Raw genomic sequence first — 12,660 nt, 5'->3', positions numbered from 1 at the left:
CAGATTTCCTTTGAATCTGATTTTGTTCCTCACCGCCCGCAAGGTTACAACGACGGTCTGATAAATGGATTGTATGCGAACTTCGCATTCGGTACCAGTATCTTGTTTGTTTGCTGTCTTATTTGATTGTTTTGTGAGGAGCATTAGATGCTTGCGTGAGGTAGTATGTGCTAAGGGTGCTTACAGGATATCTCTCTGCCTCTCTGCCTTATCAACTATGACTCAAGACTTGGTACATGACTTTGGACGCTATGCTGCTTAAATACCTAGAGTCATCCTACATTAGTGTGCCCTCATTTCGTCCCGCTTAGATCCCACTAACCACTAACCTAATTCCGATTCTCTCTTGTTTCTTTAGAAAAAGCTTGCTCCTTCAATCCAAGTTCCATCATCTGACAAAACAGGTTAGTTGTAGTCAGGCTGCATTTAACACTGTTGTGGTTTCTTCCAATGACAATCTGCTTTACTTCTCTCTTTCTCCCAGTTGCTGTACTGGTAGTACACTGCTCTTTCATTTGAAACACGTTGGTGCCCGTTCCTCCTATAGGCAGCACGGTATCTGAAAGTGAAGATCTCCCTCTTTGAGGAGAACCCTTTTGGATTTACTTGCCTTTGGAACCTCTCAGGAAGACACCAACTGGAAGTCACCAAGGCAGCCTGATTCCACTCACATGAGTTTGTAACAGTTGGAGACCTCAAACTGCAGTTTGAGCCCTTGCCTGAGATGGACAGCATGTGGGAGGAACAAGATGTAGCCTGGGACATCCCCTGATGAATGTCCCCCAGGCCACTAAGGGCCTAACAATTAGCAGTTGATGTTGCCCATGCCTTGTATTCATCGGACTGAAGGGCATGTAATGGCCACTTTAGCAGCAATAGCCCCACAGGGAAAACACTTGTTGACCCTTATAGATTACATTCTCATATCAGCCAAAGTTTGGAGTTGGGTTGCCCATTTTGAAATCATGGATAAAAAGGAAAGTGACCATAATCCTTTAATGGCGACTTCAGCCTGGCCACGGAGCACTTGGGGTCCAGTAGAGAACCCCAGTGTACGCAAGCCATCTCCATTACAGGGCATGCTCAATGAGCGGTTAAGTGGACTAGGCTGGTGGAACATGATGGTAAATCGCCACTTTATGAGATGTTGCTGCCAAATTTAACAAACATTCTCAATGAGAGAGCTACATGTTAATGTACTGGCAGAGTTTGAGAGTTTAGAGGGCAAAATACAACCCATTGTAACATGCAGTAGATCTAGGGTCAAAAAGCATGCAGTTGCCAAACATTTTTTGGTATGCTCATGAATGCTTGTCCGCAACACACGTATTGCTAGACAGTATAGCCAGCGGACTTCCGGTTGATAAACAACGCTTCTATGCCTCCAGAAGAGAGTATAAAAAATGAATCAAGGCTAAGAAGAGGAGTCTCTAAATATGGAATGGCATTGATTAACATCGGGGGAGACAAAATTGTCTTCTGGATATTTGTAGTGGGAGCAGAGGTGAATAAGCCTTGTGAGCGGTCAGAAATGAGAGGCAGACACAAAATTGTAATATTCTGAACATCAGCCATTTTATTAACAGAAAGGGGTTTGGATAAATACCTGACTTTCCCCATTCTAACGTGAATGTCCCTTCTTATGAAATGAAAACTAAAGCAGGCTGACCTTGTGTCCAAACTAAATCTGACTCTCACACTCACACTAACAGACACAATCAAAATGTGCAAGGTCAATTTTTCGAATTTCAATTCAATTAAAATGTGCACAAACTTAAAAATATAACTTCAGCAAAGCAATCCTTGTATCCAGGGGTTTGCTCACTTTCCCCTGCATTATTTCAGGAAAATTGTTCAAAATGTTCTGCTTCAACAATAGTCTCTTAAATGCAATGGAAATGTCTCTTTCACCTAATTGTTTCCTCAGGATGGCAAAACAAATGTCTCTTCCACAACCCTGCTGGAATATAACAAAGAGAACGTCTCTCCTAGTCTTTCAGGATGGCAAAACAGAATGTCTTTTCCACAACACTGGTTGGAATATAGCAAAGGCAAGTCTTTCCTACCTTTCAGGATGGTTAAACAAATATGTTTCCTCCAATATCTGTTAAAGTATGACAAAAGGCATGTCTTTTCTAATTGTCTGGCTGACAAAATGTTCAATCGAAACAACAACGTAATATGACAAGTTTCTCTTTAATACACCAGTTGAAATGGGTTTCCTGGTATACTCTCCTGCCAGGAAACTTCTCAACTGAAACTCTTGATATCCTGGTTTACTCTCCTCCCAGGAATATCTCCTGTTTGGCGCATGCAGATTATGCTTATACACATCCCCTGGTGTACTCTCCTGCCAGGTATCTCTTTCCAAAATAGGTTTACTTCCTGATGCTCTTATCAGGTCTCTCTGCAACATTCACATTCCTTTTAGGTAACACTCAATTGTACTTCTTCAATAGTAAAACTGTGTTGACCAACTTCCCACAAACTAACATCCCATATGTGAGGGTTTTTTCAAGCTCTGTCTACCAACCTTTCTTTGAGTACATCTTGGCTCTTGGGAATGCTTGTTACAGGTTTCCCCCAACTGACATCTCATATCAGGGGAATTGTGCAAAATGTTGCCTCTTTGTTTCTTTTACAATGTCTTTTGGCTTATAGCAATGCTGGTTCCAGGTTTCCTCTTACTGACATCTCATATCAAGAGAATTGTACCACATTTGCCTTTGCTGTTCAATTCTATTTGGTCACTATTCAAAAATGCTACCCAAATATTCACTAATGTGTTTGCACATCCCAGGCCACCCCACTCGTTTAGGTTGACCCACCAGTTTACCGTGCAGCCTCTGCGAGGAGGTTCCATCAGGCAAGCTTTCCTTTCTTGGCAGTCTCTTTTGGCTCCTGCGTCAGCGTGTCAGCTCTTCGCCGATGGAACCACTAGTGCTCTGCAGGACTGCATCTCCCCTGGTCCTGCTGCGCACAGCTCACCTTGACTTCACCGGAGTTCCTTATCTCCGGTCCTGAACGTTTCCAGTTTGTTACCAGCAGATGCTTCCTGCTCTTCCCAAAGCTCTTCTCTGCATGTTTGCCTCTGGACTCGCTTCCCGCTCAGCGCACTCTGCAGCCTTTCTACTCTCTCATTCTCCGGTCTGGCAGCTGCAGGTGATTTCCAGGTTAAAATATCCCGCGCAGCAGACTTGGATCTTGACAACTAGACTGCACACTGTACTTAGTGTCACAATCCCTCCACATGAACTCCTTGCTCCTATGAGGGGTCAGCAATGCAAGGTGGACAACTGCTTGTTGATTTATCGAAATATGCCATTGTATTAAAAAATATATATGTAAAAATCCTCACTATCCCTACCCTGTATGGGTGTTCCCTGCCTAACTATAGCTAAAGGAACATCTTCTACCATAGGATAGCTGGCCCTCACACTACACAAAACACACAAATAAAATATATGGCAATACAATATAACCAACAGTATTGGTATAATGTTTGAATGAACTTTTCTTATCCTGGGTAAGGTCCCTTCCCCTGGATTCAAAGTTAACTTCAGAATGTTCAAAAAAGAAAGAAAATGTTTTGAACCAGTTCTTATTAGTTACAAAAATCCACAGTAAAGGTTCAACGTAAAAGTGCCTCTTTGTCTCTGGCTTCAGCAAAGGCCCTGATTGGTTTTCGGCCTCCGACAAGTAACCAATTGAAAGCCGGCAGGCGGTAAAGCCGGCCCCTCCACCGAAGGCCCAGACCTAAGGCCCCTTTCTGAGCCTGTCCGGGCCTAGAGGGCTCTGAGGGACGCCCATTTTTGTACAGCACCATATGGAACATCCACCAGGCATGCATACTGTTACCCTGGGAACTTGGGCCTCTGAACCTTTGCACCCCTCAATGAACACCTGTGAGTCATGGCTGGACATTGATTTTCACGTATCTTCTGTTCCCCACTAACTTAAACAATTATTGAACCAAGGTTTGCCAATTCCATACAACCGCTGTGCCTTCTTAATCCCTCCTCTCACTGCATTTGCGTGTTTTAGCATTACCTGTGCACCATCTGCTTTGCATTGTTTGCCGCCTCCATTCTTTAAAATTGTTTTTAGGTTGGGGATAGTCTATACATCTCTGTACCACTTATCCAATGTAATTCTATTCCTTCTGGGTTTTACTTATTCTCTCTGACTCAATCAACTAGGCCTTCTGGTGAGTTTAGCCACAACTGTGCAGTGCTGCCACTTCTCCCTCACTCCTTGGCTAAAGCTTTGCCTTCCGATGGCTCTCTCCATCTCTCCTATATTCTCTAACTGCTACACTATCACCTAACCCCCATCTCTCTCCAAGTCCAGCAGTAAAAAGCACAAAAAAGACATCATGAGGGCAAACCCTAGACTTCCCATTGCAGACACCTATGTCAGTGTTTCCTCTAGAGAGGTTTTCACTGATATCCTTTTCTCTGTCCCCTCTCCTGATCTTTGGACCCCCCCATTTCATCTCCACTCTCTCTCCTTCCACACACTATTAACGGTGGCACCAAGTGGGAAGTCCTCTTGGCCGGTGCTTCGTTAATGTCTATCACACTGGCACCATTCTGGTTCAGGGTCCACAACCCAACCTCCTTCTCTTTGACAGCATCCTGCCTTCTCCCATTAACCTCTTTCTACTCTCTCCCTCCCTCCTCTGGATGGTGTACCACGCCCCTGTGCCTCACCTCAGAAAACCTTCAAAAGTGCTGACCACCTCCACCTTGCAACTCTTAAAACCCGCTCAGCCAACAATCATCTGTCTCCTTCTTGAAGACATTGGGCCTCATTACACAGTAGGGGGAGAACCATGGCGCTATTAGCGCCATGGTTCATGCCGGTAAAATACCGCCACCGCCTTGGTGGAAAGGGGAATTACCGCCCCATTCCAAGGTTGGCGGGGCGGTAATTCCCCCTTCCACCATTGCCCTTCCCCATTCCCATTTTTGCCCCATACGGCATAATGGGAATGGGGAAGGTGCTAATTACGGCACCGCAAATTTGCGATACCGTAATTAGCACCCTGGTCCCTTCGCGGGTTGGTTTTTAACGCCTGCAAAAAGCAGGCGTTAAATTCCCCAACCCGCAAAGGGACCTGTAGTAAGGCGGTAAGGGTTTACCGGTACCGGTGCCCCTACCGGTACCGGTAAACCCTTACCGCCGTCCGTGTAATGAGGCCCATTGACCTTGACATTCTCGCTCTTACCGAGACTTGGTTCAATGCCGACTCAATCACTGCCTTTAAATCCCTCAACCCTGATGGCTTCAAGTCCATCTCCAAGCCTCACCCATACCGCCGTGTTGGGCTTTTGCCTTAATAATCTTCCCTGGGTGGGTTTCTGCTTCCATCTCACCTACCGAGCCCTATTCCTCTTTTGAAAGCCTGGTTTGCAAGTTGGTCACCTCTCCCACCTCCACCCTGACCATTGCTACCATCTACCGGCCTCCAGGTTCCACCTTCCTTTTCCTCTCTGAATGGGCTGGCTTCTGCTCTTCTTTACTTTCATCCACCTCTAACCGTCTCCTTATGGGTGATTTCACAAATCAACTGGACTCCCTTGGCTCTGCATCCACTCTATTCACTGACATCTGCACCTCGTTTTCGCTCTCTATTCTCCCCTCCAGGCCAACCCACACAGCTGGACGCACTCTCAATGCCCTCATACACTCTGACCTCTCTCTCTCTTAGTCACCCCTCTCTCCTGACCAGACCACTCTCTTCTCTCCTCCCATCTGGATCCCATTGGCCGCTGAACACCCCCCCAAAAGTCCCTCCAACCTCATTCACTAACATCTGCCCGGTGAAACGAGTGACTGCGGCTGACTTCGCCACCACCTTCAACCCCCTCTGACTGTACCTCTGACTCTGCCCTCAGAAACCTCCATCTCTCTATCACCAACACTCTTGACATTCTTGCCCCAGTCATGAGGAACCATCTGAAAAATGCCTCAATGCATAACACTTGGTACAACACTGAACTTGCAGCCCTGAAACGAAAGTGTAAGGCAACAGAACGGAAGTGGCTAACCTCAGGCTCATCCTCTGATAAACTGGCCTGCCGCCTGCTCCAAAGGCAAAAAAGACTTGCCATCTGTGCAAAGAAAAGAGCCCACATTCAGGCACGGGTCTCCGGCGCATCCGATAACTCGGCTGGACTTTTCTAAATCTGCAGGCTACTAGCCCACCCCTCTGCAGTCTCCTCCTCCCCTTCTCCTTCCCAGGCTCTCTGCAATGCACTGGCCTCATACTTTGCCACCAAACCTCAGGACATTCTGGCCATCCTTTCTACACTCCCTCACAACCCATCCCACACACCCCCATCACACTTCCCTCCCTCCTTCTTCCTCCTTCTCCTCCTTCTCTCCGGTCACACCTAAAGAAATTACCAGAGTTGTCTGCTCCATGAAGCTCTCTTCTAAACAGGTCTCCCCTTGCTCATCCAGGACCATCAAGGATAACATTGGCTCTCTTGTCCCTGCTCTTGCTAATTTCTGCAATCACCTTTTTGTCACTGGATCTTTCCACTCCCACCGTAAGCATTCCCTTGTACAGCCACTCCTGAAAAAACCATCCTCTGACATTACCTGTCCTGCCAGCTATCGCCCTTTCTCCATCACCCCCTTCCTTGGGAAGTTGCTTGAGAAGCAGGCCTTGCCCCAACTCAACTCTCACACTGAACTTGTTGGTAGCCTCAATGACCATCAATCTGGTTTCCGAGCATCCAGAGGCATGGACACTGCTATTCTAAACACCTGTGAAGAACTGCTCCCATCTCTGGACTCCAACTCCTCAGCTGTCCTTATCCTTCTTAATCTCTCCTCTGCATTTGACACATTTAACCATTCCATCCTCATACAAAGGCTCCACGATACACTTGATATCTCGGAATGGGCACTGGATTGGCTGTCCTCTTTCCTCACTAACCGCTCTTCCCAAGTCATCTGGGGCCCCTTCTCCTCTATTTATTTTATTTTTACATTTATAAAGCGCTCACACAGCCGGCAGGCATCGAGGCGCTGTTACAGAAATTGTTTGTTTTTCTTAGTTGCGTAATTGTGTGTTTTTTTTTTGTTGTCTTAGTTACGTATTTATAACGTGCTTAAACACCCAGAGGTTTCTAAGCGCAGACTCGGGGATCGAACTTGCTTCCAAGACGCGCACGCTGCCGCTGAGCTATCCTCCTACTTCCATCTCCACCTGTGGTGTCCCCCAGGGTTCTATACTCTCCCCCTGACTCTTTAACCTCTACATTGCTCTCCTTGCATGCCTCATCTCATCTTTCTCCTCCCTCCAACTTCCAGTGTTACGCAGACAACACACAGCTCTTCTTCAGACTCCCTGCTGGTCCTCTTGCACCCTCCATCGTCCCTGACTGCCTATCTGCCATTCAGTCCTGGTGCACCTCCAATGATCTCTGCCTCAATGCCTGTAAAACTGAGATCCTTCCCATTGGCACCCCTGCTCCCTCCTTCCCCTCACTCTGGCCTTCCTCTTTGGGCTCTCCGCCTGCGCCTTCAACTGAAGCCAGAAACCTTGGCGTCATCTTCGACTCCTCTCTCTCCTTCCTCCCTCACACTCAGGACATTGCCAAGAAGTCCAACCATCACTGCTTCCTTCTCAAAGGAATTTTACCCTTTCTCACTTTCCCTCAGAGGCTCAATGTGACTCAAGCCCTGGTTCTCTGTAGACTTGACTACTGTAACAGCCTCCTCCTGAATCTTCCTTCTTCCACTCTGCGACCCCTCCAGCTTATCCCGAATAGGGCAGCAAGACTTATCCTTGGCCTTAAGCCCAGGGACCGCATCTCTCCTGTACTAAAAAGTCTTCACTGGCTCCTGGTTGCTGCAGAGATTAAATTCAAATCCCTCTGCATCATCCACAAGGTTGTCTGGGCCCAGGGACCACACTATCTGCATCTATATCTCACTAAATACTCTCCCTCTAGACCACTTTGTTCCTCTGGCACAACCTCTTTGTGTTTAAAGCGTTTTGCTAAACAGAGGGCAGGGGGTCGCTCACTGTCCTCTGCAGGCTCCCCCCTTTGAAATAGCATCCCGCTCCACCTGTGCCTTGAGTAGGATCTTCTCAAATTCCGAAAGCTCCTTAAAACGTTCCTATTTTCCTCCTCCTTCCCTCCTTCTCTCCTCTGCTGCTAATCCCACATTTGCCGTATCAGTGTCTTTGGCTTTTAGGCATCCTTGGGGCCTTAACCTCCTACACCAGTTCTTCCCAGCTCCTGTCTATCCACAGCATTTGCATTCACACCCTCCGCTATGGAGGCTCGCATTTACACCTCACGCGGCCCAATGCGTATAACACTAAACATTCATGCACTTTGTCTATGGCTCACCCACGAGCTCGGACTCCCGAGCACTTACCCACTCTTCCCTCTTCCTTTCTGCGCTTGAACGTTATGAATACTCACAAGGCATAGTAGGTTCGTCCCTCCCCCCTCTGGTCTCAAATATTTGTGTTGTAATGTATTTCCCACTCTCAATCCCTCCCTACCCTGTGGGCACTTTGAAACAGTATTTTCTTATTGTATAGGCGACTAACAAGCCAACAATAAATAAACTACCACAGTTTGACTGGTAACAAGTCTTAATTCTTTGATGAAACATTCACTTTCGACTTCCAGAAAAGAAAATAGCACCAATGGTAATCCTGGTTCTGACAGTTGGTTTCATCTTCCAGAAAGCTTTACACGGTTTAAAAGAAAATCTAATACTCCTACTGTCAACAATACACAGGGCCTCATTAAGAGTTAGGCAGAAATTCTGAGGTAAATCCTCCCAGAAATAGCCCTGAGGAATTACCGTTACCCCCACTTGGTCAGGCGGAATTTCCACCTTATTACAAGTGGTGGTGGCGGTGTAATTCCCCATTTATTTTGGGTCCATTGGACCCAATGTTTTTTTTTGTGGAATTACCGAAGCGGAATTACCGCCACAGTAATTCCGTCAATTCTGCAATTTTTGGGGGTTTAGTGGGAAGATTTACCTCCAGGGTTTTGCTGGAGGTAAATCCCCAACTCAAAATGAAAACTCATAATTTGGCGTAGTAGTAAAATTGGCAGTAACTCATTTACCACCAATTTTACCACTTACTGCCTATCTCGTAATGAGGCTGACACTTATTAATCAATAGTTAAAAAAAAAATGTAATTACAGATTTAATATGTACACTGGTATATTTGTCAGATTACTTCTTAGTGTTGCTGCTTCTACTTGAGAAACCCCACTTCAAGTGGCTTTTACTATGACAACGGCCACTTTTGTCCCACAGTATTTTACTTGATTCAGACTGCTGCAATATTGCATCCACTGGCAACTGGATATACCATCATGTTTTTAGTACTTCAAATTACTACCGGAGTATCAATACTTTGAATTGTTACACTGTCTTCGACAAGATACACTCTTGTGGACTTCAACCTCTTCAGGAAGGCAAAGCACTCTTACTTTTGGATAACCTTTCCCAAAAGGGGCAGCCTCTTTGCCTTTCTTGTCCTTTTGCCACAACAACCTAGATTGGCCCTTGAGACTCCCTTCTCCCCTGTTTCCACGGCCACAGGTTGCCTCTACTTCGAAATTTTCAACCATATCCCCTTTCCCAACTTTACTTGCACCTTTCCACCAGCTGTCAGCCCAAGTAATTACCCGGAAGCTTCAGGTGATATTTGCACACTTGTAATTTAAGCCACTTGGTTATTAACAACTTCACTGAGCAGCTGGATGGCTCTGCAACACTTAGAAAGTCTGGTTGCCTCTTGGCTTGGGTAATGCGTGTTCTTCTCTGTAACAGTTTATACACTTTACTTCGTAGAAATGAAACGTATATCACTTCTAGATACAGTACAAGACTCAGTCTTTCAGGTGAAAACACAATTAGGCACACACAACCTTTCCTTAAAGTAGATTTTAAAGTTTAAAGATGAATGAGATCGTATTCCTGTAGAAAGGCAAAGGATAGAGTTCAGGCCTCCTTTGGGAAACACAATTAGGGACGTGCAACCTCTCTTTGATGTAGTATTCAGTCTTTATACCTTGTAACTCATGATTTGTCAAGATTAAGTATTTGGTAATGGTTCTATCAGCGTTCCCTCTCCTTAACTTAGGCCACGCAACACTCTGTTAGACAGCAACAGTCTTTTAATATACAAAAAAGGATTTCAACACTTTAGCTTCTCATGCAAGTATCAAGTCTTCCACAGTACACACGAGTGATACATTTCCATTGTAACCATACTTTGAATGCAACAAACAACTTATGCTTGCATAAATACGCAAGCCAATAAGGAGAGGGATACAGTTACTGGCAAGGCTTGCACAATGTGTTAGACGCAGTGCTTGACTCACTGACTTCTGAGACACTTGCTTTCGGGTTGCACTGCTTTCTCGACTTCCACTACAAACTCTACTGCTTCTGGCTAGCTGGGGACCCACACCTTTCTCTTGAATAGGTGTCTCTGGGCGATTTGGGATTTTCTTTTGCTCCCAATTCCTCTTCATTGTCGTCACTCAAGGAAGTGGTCCCAGGAGGATAGCTCAGCGGCAGCGTGCTCGACTTGGAAACAAGAGGACACGGAGCAACACAGGTTCGATCCCTGTGTGCTTAGAAACCTCTGGGTATTAAGCGTGTTATAAATAACCTATCATATCATATCATATCATATCATACCTTGATATAATATCTTCCTCAGACGGGATGGAAATATCATCCAATGAGGAGGTCTTTTTAGAGTGAGAGACTTAGCCATTCTCGTTTCTAAAGTATCAGAAGTTTCTCTAGGTAATGGGATGTCATGAAAGTTGTGATTTTCTTTGTCTGGAGTTTTTTCTAAAGAGACCTCTATTAGCTGTTTACATGGTTCCATCACTCTCTAAGCTATCAACTAGAACAACCAAAGTTTCAATTGTGTATTACAATTTCCAGTTTTCATTTCCACCAAGCATTAGAGGTAGCACCCTTAACATTCCGTTTTGTCTCTCTTCACTTATGATATATAATATACTATGTGTACTTCCCACTTTTTTGACATCGGCGGCCTGTTTCGTGAGGGGAAGAGACAAATAATCTTAAACAAAGCTAGGAAACAGACAACCCCTCCCTTTTCCACGTCTGATAATAGCCTTAGACAATGCTATGTGCTATGGTTAAAAAAATCCACTGCACCTCTACCAGAGATCTGTTAAAAAACAGTTTAATATGTCATCATTCTTGATAAAAAAAAACAGCTCACATCACAAACAGTGTTACACAAACATTGGGTCACGTCATTTTGGCAAAGTACTTGGATGCCCCAAAACATATTTAAAAAAACAAACACATTATCAAACTTTGGAGTTAGAATACAGTTGTGACAATACTACTCTTTTTATATTTATTTGTATACCACAACACAAACTAAGAAGTTCTGGTAAACAAACAACGACAATATTCAACCTCATGCTGCGCTTTTCATATACTTCGAATAGAATACTCACAGGCTCTGTATCTGTACAGTGCTATTCACTCTAAAGCATGTACACTACTATATTTTATTTAAGGAGGTTGTGCGATCAAGAAAGACCTAATCATATAACAAAGGAAAAAGGCTGACTTCTCTCACTTCTAAGTCAGACTAAAGGTCGACACATTGTGTTTCTGGCCCCTAATAAGAGACCTGTCAAGTATAGACATTCCCAACTCATCACAAAAGGGGCCTTCATCAGGAAAAAAAACTCTAAATAAGTGTGGGTTATTGTTGTTTGCTACAGCACTTTTTCATATGAATAACTGTAAAAGACATAAAAAATACCAAAAACACCCGTTAAAAATGGATGCTTGTTATATTCCTTGTATAAACAAACTAATTTAGTGCCACTCTAAACTCTTTATATTTTCCACGTGTATAGGGCACATTTTCTTTCTTTATTTTATTTCGGTAGATTTATTCCCTGTGAACTTCAAAATCGCTCCTGAAAAAAAGGAACTTAGTATTATTATTTAATTGTTATTAATTGCTCTGTTGGGCGCATTTGTTTGATACAAACAATGTTTTTTACATTCTGGCTTTCACTCCAGACTAGACTTCATATGTGTGAAGAGTAGCTTCTCTTGGTCTTCATAATGCATCCCTAAGAAGAGCGAGAGAAGGCTGCTGCTACTTAACCCTTTGTTTCTTTTAAAGAAGAAACAAAGACAGGCTTTCTATTTTACTCTAAGTTTAGTATAACTATATCAGACCATCACAAACTAATACATTTTTTAAACACAGTCTAATGTTCACTTACGTTCGTATATGTCACAGACCTATATTTTCGCTGGTTGTCTCTTGCTCCCAAGGACCTCAGCTTGCCACTTGCGTCATACCTTAGTCTCCTGCATGTCCACAGCTCAGCCTTCACGGCAAACAGGCTCACATGGGGGAAACTGTTTCTCCTGCACGTTTTTCACTGTGCATCCTCTGCACTTCAGACATTTGGGGAATAGGACTCTCTCAGAACTTGCAGGTGAAATTTGCTGTCTCCATATTCCGGCATCCCTCTTGTTCGCCCACTTCTGCATGGTTTGTCAACCTTGTGCTTTCTCTCTGCTTCTACTGCTACAGCCAGCACTCCAGCCTACATTCCAGCTCCTACCACTTGTTCCCC

Source organism: Ambystoma mexicanum, chromosome 4p (assembly GCF_040938575.1).
Source record: "Ambystoma mexicanum isolate Mex_15411 chromosome 4p, UKY_AmexF1_1, whole genome shotgun sequence".
Classification (NCBI taxonomy): Eukaryota; Metazoa; Chordata; class Amphibia; order Caudata; family Ambystomatidae; genus Ambystoma; species Ambystoma mexicanum.
This window is presented reverse-complemented; position numbering follows the sequence as displayed.